Source organism: Dermacentor variabilis, chromosome 5 (genome assembly GCF_050947875.1).
Source record: "Dermacentor variabilis isolate Ectoservices chromosome 5, ASM5094787v1, whole genome shotgun sequence".
Lineage (NCBI taxonomy): Eukaryota > Metazoa > Arthropoda > Arachnida > Ixodida > Ixodidae > Dermacentor > Dermacentor variabilis.
This window is the reverse complement of record NC_134572.1, coordinates 177845566-177870237: the sequence shown is the minus strand read 5'-3', so window position 1 is coordinate 177870237 and position 24672 is coordinate 177845566.

Here is a 24672-nt window from a genome sequence, read left to right as displayed (position 1 = left end):
TGTTGCACAAGTAAGCACCATCGGAAGATAAATAAATTTTGTACACCACAGGTCTTAGAACAGTTACCTATTGACAAAAAGCTGATAAGATTGACATGGTGCTTAAGAAGTCCAAGTATGTTAAAGTGAGCAAAGACTTTGCAAGTTTAAAAGCTGTCCATCAAGAAAAATGTGTTTTAATGTAACACTATATCATAGTGTTACCTTAAAATGTCACACATGACATTTTCGAGCTCGTGAGCAGTGTGTCGACGTGATGTCCAAGGCCAAACAGGCATCAGGCTTTACCAGAAGGCGTAAACAAAACTTGAAAAAGCGCTACACATGACATTTCCGAGCTCGTGAGCAGTGTGTCGACGTGATGTCCAAGGCTAAACAGGCATCCGGGTTTACCAGAAGGCGTAAACAAAACGTTAAAAAAACGCTACACATGACATTCTCGAGCTCGTGAGCAGTGTGTCGACGTGATGTCCAAGGCCAAACAGGTATCCGGCTTTACCAGAAGGCGTAAACAAAACTTGAAAAAGCGCTACACATGACATTTCCGAGCTCGTGAGCAGTGTGTCGACGTGATGTCCAAGGCCAAACAGGCATCCGGCTTTACCAGAAGGCGTAAACAAAACTTTATAAAGCGCTGCACATGACATTTTCGAGCTCGTGAGCAGTGTGTCGACGTGATGTCCAAGGCGAAACAGGCATCAGGCTTTACCAGAAGGCGTAAACAAAACTTGAAAAAGCGCTACACATGACATTTTCGAGCTCGTGAGAAGCGTGTCGACGTTGTGTCCAAGGCCAAACAGGCATCCGGCTTTACCAGAAGGCGTAAACAAAACGTTAAAAAAACGCTATACATGACATTCTCGAGCTCGTGAGCAGTGTGTCGACGTGATGTCCAAGGCAAAACAGGCATCCGGCTTTACCAGAAGGCGTAAACAAAACTCGGAAAAGTGCTACACATGACATTTCCGAGCTCGTGAGCTGTGTCGACGTGATGTCCAAGGCCAAACAGGCATCCGGCTTTACCAGGAGTCGCAAACAAAACTTGAAAAAGCTCTACACATGACATTTTCGAGCTCGTGAGCAGTGTGTCGACGTGATGTCCAAGGCCAAACAGGCATCCGGCTTTACCAGAAGGCGTAAACAAAACTTGAAAAAGCGCTACACATGACATTTTCGAGCTCGTGAGCAGTGTGTTGACGTGATGTCCAAGGCCAAACAGGCATCCGGCTTTACCAGAAGGCGTAAACAAAACTTAAGAAAGCGCTACACATGACATTTTCGAGCTCGTGAGCAGTGTGTCGACGTGATGTCCAAGGCCAAACAGGCATCAGGCTTTACCAGAAGGCGTAAACCAAACTTAAATAAAGCGCTACACATGACATTCTCGAGCTCGTGAGCAGTGTGTCGACGTGATGTCCAAGGCCAAAGAGGCATCCGGCTTTATCAGAAGGCGCAAACAAAACTTAAAAAAGCGCTACACATGACACACCCTGCAATATGCATTATTCGTGTAGGCACCATATGCAGTCGGCGCTGTGTTACCACGACTCTTCGAAACCGACAGTCCAAATCAGGAGACATGTCGCGCTGTTTCGTTGATGCAGTACAGTTCGTTCGAAGCTTCTGTAGCTTCGTAACGCCAACGTTATTCGTACTCGCAGATATTACACAGTGCTCCAGTACTACAGTACACATCACACAGCCACAAAGAACCACAATGATTCTTCCACTGCATGCACGCGCGTGTGGGCCATGTAGGCCTGTAGGCCTGTAGAACACCTGTAGACGCCGACAGTCATTTTCGATTTTAAAACGCAGCATAAGATAACTGCTTTATTTATTTAGACGTAGTGCATTTAACCACAAAACGATAATGTTAGCATTTTATGTATCTTCTATCAAACTTTCTTTTTATGACGTCATCATGCGTGGCAACAGCGGACTCCACTTGGGGTCGTCCGCTGCCACGTGCGTGCACCCAGCGCCGGCCTTTTTTTCTACTCCGAGCAGCAGCATGCGGACGGATCATGCTGGGCACGCGTCAAAATGAAGTGCGCGTCCCACCATCCGCGCGTCCATCGCGCCTGAAATCGCGCCATGCGGTTCCGCCTTCAGAACGCACCGCGCTCCAGCAGGAGCGAGCCGGCCAGCACGGCATGACGTAGCCTACGGCATCTCACGTGACACGCAGACCTGAAAACCTTTCTAGGAGGTGTTGGCCCGGGCCGCCCGGAGTAGAAGGCGCCCCACTCTTTACCCTCCCCCGGTAGACTTGCGTACGACGGAAGGCGGCGCGCTTCCTCCCTCTTTCTGTCGTTGCGTGTGCGAAATTGAGCCCCGATCCTCGGCTCGCCCTCGCACGCTTGGACTCGCAGATACAGCATACGTCACGCAGCGACAATTTTCGTGCCTTTGATCGAATACGGAACCTCACGGAGACACTGACGCTGACGTCGACAACGAGAGCGATGACGGAAATGCGCTTGCAGTGTCCATATAATTGCTATCGCATTTAAATAACTAACAATGGTGTACCTGATGTCACTTATTCTACAAACAGAGCAATGGTGCTCCCGCCATGAGTGGCCAGCTTCCCTCGCCAGCGTATTCACAGGTGCCTCTGCCACAAGGCCACGTGGAGGTAAAGATGCTGCTATACTACGCGGTGTACTACCTTACTTTTCAGCTTGTCTAAACTTTATGGATGAGCCAACAAAGTCCGAAATTTCCCTAATCTTTATGTTTCTTGCGAACAGAACGAACAATTTTATTTACACAGCCGATGCTAACAATGCGAAATAACGCATTGTGAAGCATACCATCATGTATCCCACATAACTTGTGCTGGGAAAACACGGGGAAGGCGGGAGATGGAAATTCAAGACGATGAGGAGAACCAGAACAAGGTGAAAGCAGGAGCCAACGTTTCGAAAAGTGGGGCCCTATAACGTAAAACTATTCCAATATGTTCTTATTCCAATTTGTTGACGTCACATTTGCGTAACCGCCGACGCAAGCATCGGGCAGTCACCGGCAGGGTTGTCTGAACAGACCAATGAAACGCTCTCCTCGTTCATTGGAGCTCATATTTGTTTGCTTGAAAAACGAATAACATTGCCTACACTGAGTGGCTTTTTCTATCTAATTGGCTCACAAGAGGCGAGGAGCACGCTCAAGTGGAGAGGGATTCGACGGGGCCGAGCCACTGCACTGAAAATCGACAAACGAATGAAGAGGGCCGTGCCGGCATCTGCGATTGGTCCGCTTTCTCTTACTTAGATTGCGGTGGCTTCTCGACAATCGCGGCGGCATGCAACGGAAGCTTAAGAATGACGCTAAAACGAATCCTCGGCAAAGAAGAGTTGGAAGAACGAGGTTGTAAACGTTCCGAAAGTGCTCGAAAATGTAGACGGCCACGCAAAAGTTTTATCACACGCAAATAAACCCATGCTCTCCGGCAGGTGCGAGTAGCCAGTGCCTGGGCAATCGGCGGCAGCCATCTTTTATTCCTTTCGGAACGGGGCAGCCTGCGGCTATTCAGAAGAAAATTCAGTTTTGTTTGGCATAGTAATGCATCTTTAAGACGTACAGGTCACTTTGACGCGGTGAATTTTTGCGGTCACGTCGCGTGAGACGCAGGTGAAGTGAGTGCAGCCCGAAAGCTTTTGACCGATAGCCGAGGGCTAATGGCGAAAAGGCGTCGAATCAGAAATAACTATTCTGCTTTAGTTTGGTCAAATGATGCATAATCAGTGTGTACACGTCATATCAGATGGGGAGCTATTGCGGTTTTCGTGACGTCGCGTGACAGACAGGCAAAGTGGGGGTGGTGCAAAAACGTTTTTGTCCAATCGCGGAGGGCTGATTGCAGAATTGGAATAGAAAAGTTTGGAATAATTTTACGCTATAGTGCCCCATGAACTTGTCTTCTACAAGGCGACATATGCTTTCCTCGCCACAGCCTGTATAGGTGGGGTTCTTCTATAGGGAAGAGGGCGTAAGGCTGGTTGGTGCGGCAACAAGCGAAGGTGTGTTAGCGGCGAGGGTGTCGAATTGGGAATAAAGGAGTGCTACTCACAATGTCGGGGACAAGGCCCTCTGTCAATCACGTGTCAACGCCTGTGTGTCAGCCGGCGGGTCAACGGCGTGCACAGCAGCCCTCTATTAACTGCTTCGCTAATGGTCGTGGGATACCGTGTCTCTGAAAGAGATAATCAAAGGAGCGGCAGAAACCGGTGCTCTTGAAAAAAAAAAAGAGAAATGAACATACTGAAATGGAATAAATAAACGAATAAATTGAAAAAGAACGGAAATAATAAGAAAAAAAGATCGCTGAGAAACCAAACTAAGTAAAGAACCGAGGGCACACCCCAGGCTACTATTGAAGTAGAATGCTGTCCTAGCAAGTGAATCGCTCTCTTTAATTGATATTATCGAAGAACACTGTAAGGAACAACTTACGATAATTGCTGATCAACTCGATAGCATAACTTTACCTCAACCGGAAAGGAGAGAACTTGAACAACATCCGAACTTGGGAGAAAAAATTAATAGGTAAATACCAGCACAAAGATATTAGAGGGGCATATCCACCTAAGAAAACTAATGTAACCCCTACAGCACATAGCTCCACCGATAGCCCTACAGGCTAACATCCAGAGCACCGCAGCAACGTAGTAGACATATTCGAGAGTTTAACCCCTGAGGAACTTGATCTCCTGAAACGTGGTCTAAACTTTTGTCCCACCAACAATGCGGTAAATGAATACGAACTCCACGTATATATACTAGAGTTTCCAAGACGAATGCGCATCAAGGAGTTCTGTTTCGATAGGACAGACGTAGGAAAACAAGATAGAGACTCTCTTAGACCACTTAGCACGTGGACACCGGAAACCGGACAGCGCCCAGACCTGCATTTATACACGAAGCTGACGTCAAAGGAAATTCGAAAGTCAGCGCGGCATTGGCGGAAGCGCAAGAATTTCTGCGCCGCTCAGCACCAAATTCTTAAAGAACTCAAGGAAAGGAATAATATCGCAATAAAATCAGCAGACAAACGCGGCAGTGCCATAATCTGGCCTATGGAAAAGTACAAGAGTTAGGCCTCCAAACAACTGAGCAACCGCACCCATTACAGAAAACTTGACTCTAACCCAACTTCAGAACTAAGCAATAGTGTGAAACACACAATAGTGGAGCTCATGTGCAGGGAACTAATCACGCAATCTGAATATCGCTTCATGATGCCCAAGTACAAAAAAGCCGGCCGCTTTTATCTTCTTCCTAAAATACATACATAAAATACATAATAAATTCCTAAAATACCTAAATACTTCGACTCCGGTCGAAGAAATATCTACAGTAGAAATCCCAGATCGGCTTATTGCGTCTAATAACAACACACCTACTGAGTCCCTATATAAATTATGAAATCACCACCTGCCAAACCTCTATACCACCCTCCCAACTTTTGTTCAAGACACGTTGCACTTCCTTCGAATTATCGACGGCATCAACGCCAACCAAATCCTTTACGACCACGCTATTCTAGTGACTTTGGATGTTTCTGCCCTTTACACGAACATAACCATGAGTGATCGAATTGAAGCCGTTTCTAAATCCCTCGCAATCATTCCCCAAGCGCACACTCCTGAAGTTTACCTGTCGCTCTCTTAGATTAGTTGTCGCGCTCAACTATTTCGAATTCGGTTCTATTCACTACCTGTAAATTTTCGGCACTAGCATGGGAACACCACTCGGTGATACGTATGCGAACATTTTCATGGGACAGCTTGAAGCACACCTGTTGAAAAGCACACCTGATTAATAAGGATATTGCTGGTAGCATACAGGAACTCTATAGCATTAACGAGAGGGTGGTAAGTGTTGTTGTGAACCTAATAAGAGGTACAAATTGAAGGTCGGACAGGTCTACGCCCCTACATCCAGTCATGATGACCAGGAAGTTGAAGGCTTCGATGATGACGTGAAATCGGCGATGGGTAAAGTCAAAGCAAAATACACAATACTGATGGGCGACTTCAATGTCAGGGTAGGCAAGAAGTAGGCAGGATGCTCTAGGAATAGTAGGGGAGAGTTATTAGTAGAATTTGCAGAACGGAATAATTTGCGGATAATGAATACCTTCATTCGCATGCGGGATAACCGAAAGTGGACGTGGAGGAGCCCGGATGGCGAGACTAGAAATGAAATAGACCTCATACTCTGCGCTAACTGTGGCATCATACAAGATGTGGACGTGCTCGGCAAGGTGCGCTGTAGTGACCATAGGACGGTTAGATTTCGAATTAGCCTAGAGTTGAGGAGGGAACGGCAGAAACTGTTACATGAGAAGCCGATCAATGAGAAGAATGAGAAGAAGATCAATGCAATAAGAAGGAAAATAGAACAATTCCGCATAAAGTTACAGAACAGGTATTCGGCTTTAACTCAGGAAGAGGACCTTATTGTTGAAGCAATGAACGACAATCTTATGGGCATCATTAAGGAGCGTGCAATAGAAGTCGATGGTAACTTCGTTAGACAGGATACCAGTAAACTAACGCAGGAGACGAAAGATCTGATTAAGAAACACCAATGTATGAAAGCATCCAACTTTACAGCTAGAATAGAACTGGCAGAACTTTCCAAGTTAATCAACAAGCGTAAGATAGCTCACATAAGGAAGTATAATATGGATAGAACTGAGCATGCTCTCAGGAACGGAGGAAGACTCAAAGCAGTAGAGGATAAACTAGGAATAAGTAAGAATCAGATGTATGCGTTAAGAGACAAAGCCGGCAATATCATTAGTAATATGGATGAGATAGTTCAAGTGGCGGAGGAGTTTTATAGAGATTTGTACAGTACCAGTAGCACCCCCGACGATAATGGAAGAGAGAATACTCTAGAGGAATTTGACATCCCACAAGTAACGCCGGAAAAAGTAAATAAAGCCTTGGGAGCTATGCAAAGGGGGAAGGCAGCTGGGGAGGATCAGGTTACAGCACGTTTGTTGAAGGATGGTGGTCAGATTGTTCTAGAGAAACTGGCCACACTGTATACGCAATGCCTCGTGGCCTCGAGTGTACCGGAATCTTGTAAGAACGCCAAGATAATCCTAATCGATAAGAAAGGGGATGCCAAAGACTTGAAGAATATAGAGCGATCAGCTTACTGTGCGTTGCCTACAAAGTATTTGCTAAGGTAATCGCAAATAGAATCAGGAACACCTTAGACTTCTGTCAACCAAAGGACCAGGCAGGATTTCGCAAAAGATACTCAACAATAGACCATATTCACCCTATCAATCAGGTGATAGAGAAATGTGCGGAATATAACCAACCCTTATATATAGCTTTCATTGATTACGAGAAAGCGTTTAGTTTAGTCGAAACCTCAGCAGTCATGGAGGCATTAAGGAATCAGGCTGTAGACGAGCCATATGTAAAAATACTGAAAGATATCTATAGCGGCTCCACAGTCACCGTAGTCCTCCATAAGGAAAGCAACAAAATGCCAATAAAGAAAGGCGTCAGGCAGGGAGATACGAGCTCTCCAATGCTATTCACAGCGCGTCTACAGGAGGTATTCAGAGACCTGGATTGGGAAGAATTGGGGATATGAGTTAATGGAGAATACCTTAGTAACTTGCGATTCGCTGATGATATTGCCTCGCTTAGTAACTCAGGGGACCAATTGCAATGCGAGCTCACTGGCCTCGAAAGGCAAAGCAGAAGGGCGGGTCTAAAAATTAATCTGCGGAAAACTAAAGTAATGTTTAGCAGTCTTGGAAGAGAGCAGCACTTTACGATAGGTAGCTATTCACTGGAAGTGGCAAGGGAATACATCTACTTAGGGCAGGTAGTGACCGCGGATCCGGATCATGAGACTGAAATAATCAGAAGAATAAGAATGGGCTGGGGTGCGTTTGGCAGACATTCTCAGATCATGAACAGCAGGCTGCCATTATCCCTCAAGAGAAAAGTGTATAACAGCTGTGTCTTACCAGTACTCACCTACGGGACAGACACCTGGAGGCTTACGAAAAGGGTTCTACTTAAATTGAGGACGACGGAACGAGCTATGGAAAGAAGTATGATGGGTGTAACGTTAAGGGATAATAAGAGAGCAGATTGGGCGAGGGAATAAACGCGAATTAATGACATCTGGGTTGAAATCAAGAAAAAGAAATGGGCATGGGCAGGGCATGTAATGAGCAGGGAAGATAACCGGTGGTCATTAAGGGTTACGGACTGGATTCCAAGAGAATGAACGGAAGCGTAGCAGGGGGCGGCAGAAAGTTAGGTGGACGGATGAGATTAAGAAGTTTGCAGGGACAACATGGCCACAATTAGCGCATGACCGGAGTAGTTGGAAGAGTATGGGAGAGGCCTTTGCCCTGCAGTGGGCATAGGTAGGCTGATTATGATGATGATGATGACTATTCTCGTCAGAACAACTTCCTCGACACGACGTTCTACATAGAAAACGGAAAACTGAGAACGACGCTTTACCGGAAGGCTACGGCTAGCCAGCAATATTTAGACTAGAGCAGTCATCACCCTAGGCACTGTAAGCAAGGAACTTTTGTCGTACAAGCGAAACGAATAAGAAGAATCTGCAGCGAAGACCACGATCAAAACCTCCACCTAAATGACCTTAAAACGACACTACCGGAAAGAAACTATCCAAAAGATGCTCTCGATAGAGCTTAGGATGTCGCGTCAGGATTAGAAAGGCAGTCGGAATAAGCAAAGAAACAGCCTACACGAGAAGTTGACAGGCCGCCAGCCTTTATAACAAAATATTCTAATGCCCTCCCAAACAGAAACAACATCTAACGAAAATACCCACTCAATATTATCAAGTAACGAGCCTCCGAGAAAAGCGTTCCCGGATGTACCAAAAGTGACCTATCGCCGCAACAGGAACATTAAAGACATGTTAGTGCACGCAAAAGTAAGCCAACATCTTTCCCCCGTAATAAAATCATGTTGTCGCCCCAGGTGCAAAACCTGCAGGCGCTTTCAAAGTGACATTAAAATTAGAAGCACCGCAAATAGTTATGCAGGCGAAGTCAAATATAGCTTTACTTGTACAAGTTCGGATTTGATTAATATGCTTGACTGTTCCTTCTGTAAGAAACAATATATCGGTGGAAAGGGACTGTAGCATAGCCATGGCGTGCTTGCAGTTACGCCAGACCAGTGAAGAATCAGCGTAGTCAGTAGAACAAAATGAACGTTTATTCAAAGGTGTAGAGCGTATTCAGAAGTAGCCGAGTGGCAGTAAGGTAGGAAGGAGCGCGTGTGTGTAGATAGTCCGAACTCTGAAGGATCGCCAGATGAGGCGATAAAATGTGCGCGCAATTCGAAAACACACGTGAAGTTGCAACAAGGACAATCAATGAACGTCAGATTAAACGGACATCGCGCGGACACAGCTACAAAGTTTCCCAAAGCCGTCACCGAGCATTTTAACCAACCAGGTCATAACTTTGGTGAACTTAAACTATACATCTTACAGTCAAATTTCCGTTCTGAACGAGAAAGAAAATACAGAGAATCACGCCTTATCCATAAGTTCGAGACATTGCAACCCATATGTATGAACGTTTCAAAGGGAGCTTTAGCATCTATTCGCTATGCTGAATTTCAAGCTATAGGCAACAGAACTTAGTTTGGTTTCTTAGTGATTTTTTTGTTCTTTCCGTTTTTTTCTTTTTATTTATTTATATATTCCATTTCAGTATGTTCCTTATTTTTTTTTTCACGAGCACCGGCTTCTGCCGCTCCTATTATCTGTTTCAGAGACACGGTAGCCCACGAACACGAGTTAAACAGGTAATAGAGGACTGCTGTGCCCGCCGTACACGCTGGCTGACACGCGAACGTTAACACGTGATTGAAAGACGGCCGTATCCCTGGCCTTGTGCACAGCACTCCTTTATTCTCAATTCGACACCTTCGTCGCTAACACACCTTCGCTCGTTGCCGCACCAACCAGCCTTACGCCGTCTTCCCTTTAGAAAAACGCCGCCTATATAGACAAGGACGGCACCCCCGAGCGACGCTGCCGCGCCAGCCGATGGATGGATGGATGGATGGATGGCGTCCCCTTTGAAACGGGGCGGTGGGTTGCGCCACCAAGCTCTTGCTATTATACTGCCTAATGTCCTACCTAGGTTAAAGAATGAAAAAAGAAAAAAAAAACAGTGTGAACTACCACGCCCAAGGTTTCTGATCCACTATTGCGAACTGTGCTTTTGTACGTCTCCATCTTTTGTCGTTTCCCTACTTTTCTTCCACCAATCCTCCAATCGCCTCTTACTAATGCCTATTACGGACATGTTTGCTTTACCACTGCTCTCGCTGAACCCAAGGGCTTCAAGGAGGCCAGTGGTGCCTAAATCGACCGCTGGGTGGACGTCTTCACATTCTAATAAAACATGCTCCATCGTTTCCCTAGCTTTACCGCTGCAAGCACATGCTTCTTCTTCCTTCTTATATCTCGCTTTATAGGTGCGTGTTCTAAAGCATCCCGATCTCGCTTCGAAAAGTAATGAGCTTCCCTCTGAGTCATCATAAATGGTTTCTTTCCTGATTTCGTTTTTTCCTCTTAAGTAGTTACTCATGGCAGGTTTCTTTTCCATTGCGCCACCCATGAGATTATTTCAGGCTCTGATTTTCCGCTTGACCGTCTTTGTTGCTGTGTTGCCCACACTACAGGCCACATACTTGTTGGTAAGCTTCCTAGTTCTTTTCCTCCACTGTGAACCAATGTTTTTCCTGTACAGATACCTGAACACCCTCCCCGCCCATTTACTGCCATATTCCTCAGCCGTTCTTCCTACTCAATTTTACTGCGAGCTTCCCTCACTTCAAAGCTAGTCCAGCCCATATAACCCTGCACAGCTTCATTTGTAGTCCTCCCGTGAGCGCCCAATGCGAGGCGACCCACTGACCTTTGGTTCCCGTCGAGTCCTGATTGTACCCCTGATTTAAAGCAAACACCTGCATTTCCAAAAGCAAGTCCTGGAACATTACACCTTTCCACACACCTCGGAGGACCTCGTACCTATTGTATCCCCATAGCGCTCTGTGCTTCATTATGGCTGCATTTCTCTTCCCCTTTACTGTTATGGTTTTTTCCTGTGTTTCCATATATCTATTGCCTTCGTTTATCCATATACCCAGGTATATATATTCTGTTGCTCGAGTTATAGTTATTCTGTTCCCCGTTCTGTTATATTCTGTTACCCGAGGCCCTGTATCTCCACTGTCTGTTCACTGTTTTCATTGAATACCATACCACCTGATTTTCTAACACTAAATTTCAAACCTAAATTGCTGCCTTCTTGTCCACATATATTAGCCAGACGTTGCAAATCACTTTGCTTGTTAGCTAGCAACACAATGTCGTCCGCATAAAAAAAAAAAACCTGGGAGTTGCTGCTCTACTACTGTACCCGCCTGTTTGTATGAGAGATTAAACCCGATATTACTTCCTTCTAGCGCCATCTCCATCCTCACCATGTACATCATAAACAGCAGCGGATGGAGCGGATGTACATCCTAGCGGGTGTAGACCTCTCCCATCTCTCGTTCACACCGCCTTGATTGCCTCTTGCACTGCGCGTGTTTGGCCAGGTTTCGTACCGCCCGCGGTGTGTGCCTACGTGTGTGTGCGTGGACGTTTTATTCGAAGGATGATGTACACTCTTTTATTTGCCTTTAAGAAGATCGGTACGCTTAACGATTCTTTTCATGGCTGCAATGCGGCTTAAGGGCAGCGTCTGCTTAGCCATTTAAGTGACACTGAGCAGGTAATCGGAAACGACATCGTACGTGCCGCCGGAAGAATCGTCGGCACATACGATGCGTGTTAGCTAAATAATTTTCGCAGTTTCCCACAAAATGTTTGCTACAAATTCGTGTTGTCTCTGTTGGCGACAACGGACTCTCATCGACGTGTGTGGAAATAAACAAAATATATCGCTGCATAGCACAAGTGCGACATGCGCACACAACTTTAACTAGTACGTCCCCTACAATATAGAAGAGAGGCAGCAATGTAAATAGCTTGGCCATTTTTTAAGAATGCTCAAGGGACGGAAGTTGCAAGTATTACTAATCATTCCTGCTTCAGCAATGAGGGCGCGACCAAGGCGCGGGCGTCTATCGTCCAGTAAGTCGATCGATCGGTGCAGTGGTGATGCAGGAATGAACTCCTGTCATGCTCAATGCATCGTGCACATGTTCAATTTCTCGGCTCACGTGAACTTCGGCCACTCCTAGCGTATGCAACAGAAGTGGTTTCGATTCTTGGGCAGCGCACACAAACGAAACACGAGAAAGAAGACAGGACAATTGGCGCTGGTCGAACAAATGAAAGTTTTTATTTGAATAAAAGGATTATATACCCAGAAATTATGAAATTCATGTGGATTACAAGTAAAAACCGTCATACACTCACGAGGGATCAATGGATGAAATCGCTTCGTTGGCCAGTTGTTTATTTCATTCGGCGCACCGCAGTAATCCATGTCTGTTGTCGGATTTTTCGTGCCATTTTCTTGTGAATCGGCAGAATTTCACTGGTGGCATCAACCCTTTCGTGTTTACATTGCTGTCGTGACAGTTCACAACGCATTAATAATTTCCGGTCATCCGAAGAGGCGCCGTCGCAAACAAGAGACGTTTCGCGCGCAGCGCGAACTGAACGCGGGCGCGACCGTGAAGGGAAGCGGCGGCGGAAACCGACACCCGTTGGAGGTGAAATCGTTTCGCCAGGGGAGAAACGAGCGCTGGCGTCTAGGATCAAGCTTGGCGTGCGGACGGCAAGTTGGGCCAGTTGGTTGGGATTCATGGTAAGGTTTGTTGTCCTTCTGTCGTCCTTGTCTTGGTTGCGCTGTTACAAACCTTACCATGAACGCCTATATACTATGGCGAGGAAAGCATATGTCGCCTTGAAGAAGACAAGTCCACTTGTCGAAACGTGGGCTCCTGCTTTCCCCTTGTTCTCGTTTTGCTCATCGTCATAACTTGTGCTGAAATTTTAATATACGCAAGGGCGACGTAGCTGCACAGAACTAAGGTAATGTTGATAGTCGCTTCGAGCAAGTCACACTATATTTTTTTATGTTTGCCTCTTTACGTATATACTTATAATATTTAAGGTACTTTTCAAATTCAGAGCAAACGTGTCAAGGGAACGTTGTAGAGCATCCTGAAAAATTCTTGATCCTCCTTTATGTTGCTAAACACGTGCTACATATACGAGTTTTCCCCCAAGCCTGAAATAAAGCCCGCATAACGCCTCACATTGTCGCGCAACTAGTGCAGCGGCATTTTTTCTTAATTAACACCATAATTGAAGTGTTGTCTCCTTGAGTTCGCTTTCATCTGAATTTGACCAACACAGATTGATAATTTTGTTTTCATCCTTTCTCTGTCGTGGCAGCTTTGATTATCAAAGTAAGTTTTCCCATATTCTTGTTTTAGGTACCTTATGACTGCGCGCGCGCGTGTGTGTGCATGTTTCTGTTTGTTTCTTTCTTATATGTTCGCACTTTTGGTTGTTTTACTAGCAATCAGGTGAGTTTCTTTGTTTTTCTCTTGTATGAACTTTTATTCACTGTTGTACAGTAGTCGAGCCCCATTATTGTACCGCGTACTTGACTAATACCTTATATATAGAGCGGTTTTGTGTGTGTGTGTGTGTGTTTTTGCGTGTGTGGTTTTGGTGATATTTTTGGTGCTAAAGTACCCCTTATCTCGTTGTCCTGTTTTGAAAACAAGCTACTCTCTCAGAGATTTGGACTGAGTGAATATTCTCGTGCATTGATCTAGACGAAGCAAATATTCTACTCTGTACAAGCCCCATGCTCTGTATAAGACTACGATATCAGACCAACTTGATGGCAAGCTTCCGTTCTATAGCCTAGGCGCTATCTACAATTGGCGATGGAGGCCGTCAGTTTTACAGGTTACACGAGCTTTCAATAGATGGCGCGACATCCCTAGTCAAGTTAGTGTTCCTGCATATGCTCCCGCAGGGAGGAGAGTTGCGCGTAGGTCCGTCATTTTATGCTACGGTTATGCAGTGAAGCCACCGCTCGCACGCGCAGGAGGCAAATGCCGCGCGGTGTTCCATTCGCCTTTTCATCCGCTGGTCGCGAGCTACATGCAGCAATTATTCACAAGTTTAGAGCAAGATGGCACGTTTTTATGCAGGCTACGCTCGAACCATTGTCGTAGCCGGGAGGGGGAGCGTAGAATTGCAACCCCTCGAATTTTTTAGTTTGTGTGTACATATACAGGTGCATATACAAACACACGCATGAACGTGCATATAAGGTAGGACCTCCACGATCCCCCAAAATAAAATTTTGACTACGCCCGCAGCTCGAACAGCTCGAAAGTCCGCCTGCAACACGCACTACTTTGCAACAAAAAGTGGTGCAATGTTTTCCAGCATGCATATGAAGTTTTCTTGCAGAGGCCGGAAGGCACGAAATGTTTTACAGGGTGTTTAAAGAAAGCTTCATGCACGTAAGGTAAATAAATATGTGAGCCCATGTTGGCAGCCGAAACCTGCCAATTAATGACCGTCGCCAAGCGAACTATCGTGCTTGCTGTTATGTCAGTGACCAATAACAGAGCGTCATTTATCACTAACCGTCGTTGACAGCGGCTGCACGTTTTTGATATATGCGGTGCAGATACATTGGTTTTAACGCATTCCAAATGTTCACATGCGCACAGTTTGTGCAGTGCTAATTTTTACTATTCATTCATACCGCAGACCAAACAGCTGCTTCGTAGCAGCAAATCTTCAAGTGGAAAAATATTCAAGATGCAGGAGCTTCAAGATCAAATTTATTTCGTACAAGAGAATGGAAGTCCAATGGCTGCTGAAGCTATTACAGCTGGCTCATAAGCGGGAGCGCTCGAGGTTTTCGGTTACTACAAATCAATGAACACTAGCACATCAATCAACGTTCCATAAAAATTAAAACACCGACAAAAAAAGAAAGCAAAAAAAACAGAGTAGAGAATAACCATTGTGCAGCGGGCATGATGAAGCTTTACTCGGTTTTGAACACACTGTTCTGGACCCGCATAGTCAGAACAATCGTACAAGCAACGCAGCGAATTGGGCGGGCTGGTATAGTTAACATTCTTGGCTTATATGTGTAGCGCGACAAAAACGTGTCGTTCGTTCTTTGTCCCGCGTCTGTGTCGCGCTGCACATATACGCGAAATAGCGCACAAGTGAACCTCTCATGCTAGGCGTACGCATCTTAGCGTTAACAGGGGTATTACTCGAGATAAATGTTGCGTTATTATAAACAAGGCGATCGCAGCTCGCATATCCTGGTCCCTTTCGGAGCCGGCTGGTCTCGGCCCACACGCGGTAGCCATACCAGTCGCCGGTCCACATCTGTCCGTCCGCACGGCACCACGCAGACAGCTTTGCCACCTTCCTTGAGTTTTGGGCAGTTTGGTGCGCTGCACAGCGTCATACTGGATTACAAGTGACAATATAGTGTGATAATGCAAAAAAGGGGTAAGGCGCGCAGACACGGATACAAGAGAAGTGGACATCATGAGCGCCGACTATCAAATGAAGGAAGCACTGAGGCAAAAAAAGAAAAAAAGACACAAAACTCACCTGCGCATGCTCTGGAATGGTAGCACCACGCGTCAGTCGGGGACACGTGCCGGTCTAAGTGATAGATAACTGTTAAGGCATTTGATCTTTTCCTTATGTAAGGTAATCGAAGGCTGACTCACGTACGCACTTCCACCATTATAGATATGCCATTCCTCGACCTTAAGGCACGTATCTTCATTGCTATGCCTGTGCAATATCGCGCGTTCATCTAGCTCAGGAGTGCAGTTACAATCTTGGCAATGTAAGGAAATATTAGAAGGTGATCCACTGGTTAACGACCTTTTATGTTCCATTATCCTCTGATTAATACACCGCCCCGTTTGTCCTACGTAGAAAGGACCACAGGTGAAGGAAACTCTGCATACCACACCCATTCAACAGTGCGAAAAATTGCTGTTCTGAATGTGCTTCACTGGACAAATATCTGTTCTTTTTTTGCCACTCACCTGCTCCTTTTTTCTCTGCGCGGCAGCGCATATCTTCCCTAGCTTATTGGAAGCAGTAGAAACAACATTAACACCATACCTACTTGCAACTTTTTTAAGCCTCATCATCAAGAACATCAAGAACAACAACTGCACTCAATGTCATATGGGTGTGGTGTATAAAGTTCACTTTACGTGTGGCCATTTCTACGTAGGGCAAAGGGGACGGAGCATCAACCAGAGGATAATGGAACATAAAAGGTCGTTGACCGGTGGATCACCTAATATTTGCTTACATTGCCAAGATTGTAACTGCACTCCTGACTTAGATGAAAGCGCGATATTCTATAGGCATAGAAATGAAGATACGCTTCTTATGGTGAGGCATGGCATATCAATAATGCTGGAAGTACGTGCGTTAGTCAGCCTTCGATTACCTTACATGACAAAGAGGTGACATGCCTTAACAGTTATCTCTCACGCAGACGGGCGGGTGTACCCGATTTGACACGTGCTGCCACCATTCTAGAGCATGCGCAGATGAGTTTTTTGTCTTCTTTCTTTTTTCGGCTCAGCGCTTACTTCACTTGATAGTCGCCGTTCGTGTTGTCCACTTCTGTTGTGTTCGTGTCTGCAAGCCTTACCCCTTTTTTGCATTATGAATCCTTACGAAATAGCTCAGCTTTCTGTCGTTCTAAAATATAGTGTGTTTTGCATCACTTCACCAAAGTCCTTGACGTAATATTGTCGAATACTGTGCTGCAACCCGGAATCAATAAATGCAACGCACTCTCGACGGTCCACTGTTTGCAATACCGATGGCACTGATGGAAACGACGAGTCGGCGTCGCGCCCGTAACGTTGGCTTCGCATCGGCGCAGGTGAAGATTTGACGTCATTTTGTAACACGTGATAGAGCTCGGCGAATAGCGGTGCGAGCGGCGCCAGAAAAGTTATGCGCAACTTTGCTCCCTGCGGGAGTATATACAGGAACACTAAGTCAAGTTTTGGTTCGTGATGGGAGTCGGCAGGGTATTTGCTTTGTTTGATTTAAGACAAAGGGACAGAGGCTTTCAGCGCGAGTTACCCGCAGTTTTCGTATCGGGTACGTTCCTAGCGACTTTCGTGGGGCGCTCGAGGATATAGTAAATCCTGACGAAGTGGGCATAATGATGTGCCCCTGGGGCGACTGTTTCCCGTTGTGTTATATATATACATATATATATATATATATATATTGACACGTGTACTTATCTTTATCGGGCGACCACGTTTCGCCGCTTAACAAATGTAATCGCACAGCGAGGGACGCGCCTGCATGTATCCGACGTTTCTGGAAAGTTATCGATGCTTCTACCCGGCTGTCTGTTGTCGCCGAACCTTGTGTTATCTGATTCCATCGCGTAACGCGAATGGTGTAGAACATTGTGGAAGGCACGCGGGTCCGAACGATTAGTCTGGAACATTCGACGACTGCTCTATAAAAGCCGACGCGCTTGACCCGCTGATCAGATTTCCGACGATCGCCGACCGTGTTCGCCGCTATCGTTGTGCTATAAGTGTAGCCTGTTTTGTGGGCACAGGTTCGCCCAATAAAAGCTAGTTTTGTATTCCACCGTACTGCTTCTTTCTTCACCGTCAGTACCACGTGACTATATATATATATATATATATATATATATATATATATATATATATATATATATATATATATATATATATATATATATATATATATATATATATATGGTCCATTACGAAAGTAATGCGCATGATTTTATTACGACGCGACTATCCATGGCAGCGCGGTAAAACTGGTCGGAAAATGTGGCGAGGGTTCTGTCCAAAACCAGTCCACATGTGCGCTACTTGGAATAGTGATTGAGAATCTGCATATGCGCAAGGTCTGCACGAAGCTTGTGCCGAAAGTGTTGAAGGATGATCAGAAAGAACTTCAAGTTTTGCGCTGTCAAGAATTGTTGGATTTGACTACGACACACGTCGGTCGCCTTCACCACGACGCCGTTCACTTTCCCCTTTGGTTCGTCGGCCCCGACCCGTTCACGCGGAAAACTAGCCATCGCAGTTCCGGAGGCAACAAGTGCGCTCGTGTCGACGACTTCAAGGCCGCGATTTCTACCTGCGGGCGAAATAACTGTGAATATCGAGGATATCTCTGTGCAAGCACTCGTCGATGGTGATGCTTATATATATATATATATATATATATATATATATATATATATATATATATATATATATATATATATATATATATATATATATATATATATAAATATAAATATATAAATGTATATATATATATATATAAATTGTCCTGCCAAAGAATTATTGATGACCTCAATCGACAAAGTGTAACAACAGGGTTGAAGATTAATACAAAGAAAACAAGAATACGTGAATGGCTGCCAGACTCTAGTATATGCACAGAAGTACTTTATATAGGTTAATTATTCACAGGGAACCGGGATCATGCGAATTAAACACAGAAGAAAAAATGTGTGACTATGACCGGGAGCTCACCGCTATCCTTCAAAAGAAAAGTGTACAATCATTGCATTAATCTGGTACTAAGATATGAGGCAGAAAATTTGGGAATGACAAAGAAGCTTGAGTACAAATAAGGGATCGCGCAACGAGTGATGGAACGAAAAATGGCACACGTCACGCCCAGGGACAGAAAAGAGCGGTGCGTATGAGATAGCAAACCGGGGTAGCTGATATTCAAGCCGACGTCAAAAGAAAGAAAGGAGCTGATGAGGCCATGCAATACGTAGGTCAGATAACCAGTGATTCACCAGACTTACGGAGCGGTGCCAAAGGCAGAGAAGCGCAGTTTATGATGGCCTAAAACTAGGTTAGGCGATAAAATTAGAGAAATTACAGGTACAACTTAACAATGCATTAAGCTAACCCAAGACGGGGGTAATTGGCGATCGCTGGGAGAGGCAATCGTCCTTTAATGAATATGGAAAAAGGCTGATGATGTATACGTCCACCAATAAAATTGTCCGATGGCCGGATTTGAACAGAGTTCCTCTAGCACAGAAGCCGTATAATGTAACAATTACCCCGTGGACGCTTCTCCCTCTGCAGTGAGCCTCATATTCAGACAGCGGCCTTGCCGTGTAAAATCCTAGAAAAATATTTGTTGGTAATTAAACCGTCGTTATATGTCCAAATTGGCCGATCCCGAAGGTTGTGCAGTAAAAAAAAAACATAAGCAGTCAAACTCTCCTCCTACACCCATCACGCGAGGTGGGATGCGATAGATTCTACTGCGCTGCGACTCCGCCCACTTCTCTCCCCCCACCCCCCAAATCACTCAGGAGGATTGTCTTCCGTCGACTTCAACTGGTGCTTGAATCGCCTTCCATCATTCTTTTTTTTTTTTTACTGAATCACGTTGGAGTTAATACAGTAGATAATGCACAATCCATGTAAAATATCCAGATCAAAAATTATTACTCGCAACCTTGGTACGCCTAACAAAATGATGGACAACGTTGCGGACGTAGCAGATGGGCACGGGATTAAACGTATTTTTAGCTCCTAGATGAGAAATGAAACACTAATCCCTCCAAGAGCCAATGCTGCTTCTATGAACGGCCCCTTGAATTACCCTGGCTACGCATAAAGAAAACGAGCAATCTTATGATCATTTGTCAAATAATTCAGTTCCCGCAAACTGCCATATACGTTCACAACTGCTGAACTGAACTGAAATGATTACCAGCTCACATTTTCACTAAATAATTTCGGCACTTGCTTGTACAGAATGTACGCATGGCCGATCAACGTATATATATATTGCGCCTACATTGAAATCTGGATACCCAACTAGAAACTCAAATTAGCTCAGCTCAAATCAACTCATTAACAATAAGACAAATGAAAGTGAACGCAAAGGCAACATGACACAGGTGGGAACTGGATGAAGCTTTTCCGCATTACTCGTGAGGTGCACATTATGACCGAACTACCTCGGGCGCCGTCCTGCCGTCAACATTATTTGCCGGCGCTTGCCACGATACTGGCGGAGGATATGAAACATCCTTTTAGCCGTTGTACGTGCACTTAGTGATTAAAACTAGGCAGAGTGGGCATTAAGGAGCAGACGCAATCACGGTGCCTAAGCATCCTTCGTTTTGCTCCACTGATCTCTACTATATTTCATCGCGCAGAACTTATTGTTATTCTGCGCATTGCCTCAAGTGTTCTCGGGTGTGTCGCCAGTGATGGTCCTTTCATCGAAAGAATAACTTACTTCGCCGCTTCTAAACGTCGTCACGGTTCCTGGTGAGCACATGACATCATCCGCCCTGCCTTCCGTGGGGCCAGTTACATCGACCGGGGCAGCCGTGCACAAGGCTTTAAGCGGATGGTACCCCACTTGAGTTAGGAGGGAGGAGCGGCAGCAATGACACCGCCTAAAAATTCTTTCTGTTTCATTGTGCAGGTTGGTGCTTCATCCAAGCCATCACATCATCGCTAGAGCATCGCTTCTGTTGGTTCCTATGCCAGCAGCAGGGCATAAAGCTAAACCATTCGCCGGCACAGCATCCCTTTGCGGTAGCAAGCTTCAAATTGCTCACAAACTGTGCGGTTCTTTCACGTAGTATATCTCGCGCCACGCTACCTGTTAGCTGGGAAACCCGTTGATCGAAACCATGAAATCACCTAGAGCATTGCTTCTTTTGGTTCGTCCGTGAGCAGTGCACATTCGACCAGACCAGGATCACTTTGCGGTAGCAAGCTTCAATGTGCTTACAAACTGCGCGGTTCTTGCACGCAGGTCTCTTCCACTTACGCATTTCTTTTGTCTTTATTCATATGATTGCTGATGTTGCTGCTGCTGCTGTCACTGTGCGTTTTGCTTGCTATATGCGCCGTGCACGCCGACGGACGCGCCACTGGTGGCGGCCTTGCGCAGAACACGCGGGAGAGGAGCCTTGCGCGCGCCGTAGTTTGTTGTGTCGTTAATCGTGCTTCTCTGTCTTATTCACGTTTTCAGAGCAAGATAGGCAACACCATTCGCATGTGTGGGGTGGCCTAAGCTTCAGGGAATGTCGAAGAAGAATTGTTGCAGGGTGGGGGGCTAAAATACGGTGAAAACGTACCGGCGATACGGTTCTAATCATTCCCGGCAAAGCCTCATCAGCGGGAGCAGCGGTAGCAAAAATAGATCGTCGCTTCGAAGGGAAATTTCTTGTTCTCATCCTTTCCTTTGTCTCGTCGGTGTTTTTTTCCACTCGATCATAGTTAGATGCATGAGCAACGAAGTTCGTCTGCAGTGCAGCATGAGGTTTAAAGGCATTTCGCTAAAGTTCAGAATGCTGTTTGCAGCTTATATTGCTTTCCGCTTTTTTACCGCGTTGCGCTAGCTAGGCAGCATGACTGCACGAGCGCATTGCGTTGTATGTTAAAGCTACTGAAGTTTGCAAGAACAGAAATTGTTGGTTTCATGTGGCGCGGTAAATCCTCGCACCAGCTGTCGCGCACTTCATGTTTTTACATCTATTTTATGCGTGGCTGCGCACATGTTTAACTGTTGCTAGTTGCTCCATGCATAACTCTTGTCGATTCTTTTGAGCTGCGAAGTTTTCACCCTGCCTTGTTTGTAAAGGGTATAAATCACGCTGTGTCTTATCGGAATGATACCAAGGAAGTGCTTCTTTAACAGCTTTATTATTTTCGCCCGAGGGCATCTTATATATTGTTTGCGTTTTTGGAAATGTGTTTAGAAAATAGGTAGTTCAGGGTGAGAATTGCTAATAGCTGCTGCATATGGTATTTTCGTTCCATTTCTCGCTGAAAAGTTCGCGTCCCGTTTGGGAAGTCATCACACCTCGATACTGCCTGAGCACACTTAACACGCCGAGTGATTTGTTTGTTTCACGACGTAGTCCCTTCTTGCATGTGAGTTTTGTACTCAACTGAATTCTTTCTTATACTTGCGCTGCAGACTAAACTAGGCCTTGCCGCCAGCGCTCATCTACTTTGACTGGCGCTGCTCGGCCTTTAAATATATCATGTGGCACCTCTCTCTAGTAATATAAAAAACTACTGAAAAGTTAGTCAGTCTTTAGCTTTGTACGTTTCCAAGCAGCTCCCTTGGGGAATTTAAAATTGCAGAAACTGCAGCGGGAACGGTAGTCCATCGGCGTATGCAGCAGGATTGCATCGGCGGTACAGCACTAACACGCGCTTTTATTAACCCGTGTGTTTGGTGTCTTCGTTGGCTAGTGTACGCGTTTCCATCAATAAATTGGCAATTACTCTTCTTGAGGCGACTTCGACTGCACTTATTCGGTGATGTCACATGTATTCATCGGCAGAAAAATCACAACGGCATATGCAGAGATTGCACCGTGCGGATTTGTTTGATATAAGTCTGCACTAACGACGGGTGCTTATTATTCAGGTACAGAAGCAGCATTACACCAAGGGTAGAATAAAAAAAAACATCGAGAGATCGCATCACTCAACAAAATTTATCGGCTAGTGAACATGAGCTTCACGTCATGTACATGGGGTTCATGGCGTTTGTCTGCGGGACACACCTTGCACGTATGTGGAACATGTTGTCCCAAACACCGGTAACATCGTGTTCATACCCGCTCGCGCAGAGGTCAGCATCTTCCCTACAGCTGTCACCGCAGAAGAAGCAGCCTGGCACCCAAACAAAGGAGAAATCGCAGCCGCGAACTTCAGCCATCCTTGCTGCAAATGGTTGTCGTCTGCTACTGCTCCCGCGTGTATTGTTGGAAGCGTCCGCTAGGTGGCTTTCAGTGACGCTTCTATAGGCTGTGCACGAGGCGTATATCGAAGGACAGAAACGAACTGAAGGCTCTCCTTGAAGATTTAAATCGTCAACTTCGGGTCAACTTGGAGGATTTGAAGGAGACCTTTGAGAAAGAGTTTACAAAAGAAATGAGGGAAGCGAAGGCTAACCTCACCTACATGAATCACGATTACGAGGAAATGAAAGTTTAAAACAAAGAACTAAAAGCAGCTAATGAGAGGCTAGAGGCACATTGTGAGCAACTTCCGCGGCAAATAAACTCACATGAGGCTAGGATTCTTGAATCGCAGCAGGACTGCCGCAATACGAACCAAGAAATTCAGTCTTCCGTGCGCAAGCTCCGAAAAACTAGTGGGTGTCCTAGCTAAAATTGCTGAAAAAGTCAAAGTACGCATTTCGCAGAGTGATGTGGAGGTTGTGCACCGCGTCCCTGTGCCTAACAATACAGCAGTAAAGTTCATACGTGTCTAATTTACCGGTAGGCAGAGGCGCGACGCCTAGCTTGAAGGCAGCTCGTGGAATGAAACTTAAGAGGAAGCTTTAGCTCGGGTGCTCCTATCTAAATACATGTAAAAGGAGAATTCGTTTTTCTCGGCAACCACTGCACCAAATTTGGCGAGGTTTGTTGCGTTTAAAAGAAAAACTTAAAATATAGTGACTGTTGTTTCGGATTTCTGATTTAGGTCCTCAATTTTTTATTAAAGATTGGCAAAAATTGAAAATTTTCAAGGAACGATACTATCAAGTTTACAACTCTGTAACTCAGAAACGAAACACGATAATACAACTCTGTCAATTGCATCTAATAGTACATATAAAGTGGACAAAATTGGTATGTTACACATGAAGCTAAAAGAATTGAATAACATGTAAATACAGCAATTGCGGAACCTTTATAAACAACGTAACGAATTCACGTAAGATATAAAATGACATATCGAATTTGTCCGCTTTCAATGGTCTAATGGATTCCGTTTACAGAACCGCGATATCTGTTCTTGATGCAGAGCTATGAATTTGTAAACTTCGTGCTTCTATGTTTTTCAAACTTTCGAATTTTTGAAAATATTTTTAAGAAAATTCAAGCCCTAAATCCAAATTCCGCTTCCAACAGTCACTAGAAGTTAACTTTCTCAAATGCAACAAATTTCATTAAAATCGGTGCAGGAGTTATCTCAGAAAAAACGTTTTTGCGTTTTACATGTATTTGAATAGGCCGCGTCGGAGTTGGGCCCGAGCTAAAGCTTCCTCTTAAGTGCTCCAACCTCGGCCTAGATTCACAGGAGTACGTACTTTAATGACCATCTTTGCTCATAACTAAAGCATTTTTTTGGTGAGGTCACAGCACGTAAAGATGACACTGAATGGAAGTACGCCTGGGTACGTAATGGGAAGATTCTCGCTAGAAAATTGGGAACATCACCGGCCATTTGGATAGCCAGCAGCGAAGATGTTGCAAAGCTCACCCAACCCAGCAACTATGTTATTAATACTGTTGCTCTGTTCATGAAGTTGTCGCGTTTTCCATCATGGAGCACTGAGCAGCAATGTCATGTTAAGTATGCTTGTATTTTTAAAATTTTGGTTGGCTTACCAGTATTATGGCGCCATTTTTAGTTTGCACACATTATGGTTCATCCTGCGTAACGCCACCGTATTTGTCCTGTAATTTTTTCGTTCTAGTGTACTTCGACTTTCGTGGGCTGTTTTGCCATTCACTCAGCTAGAGCTGATCTA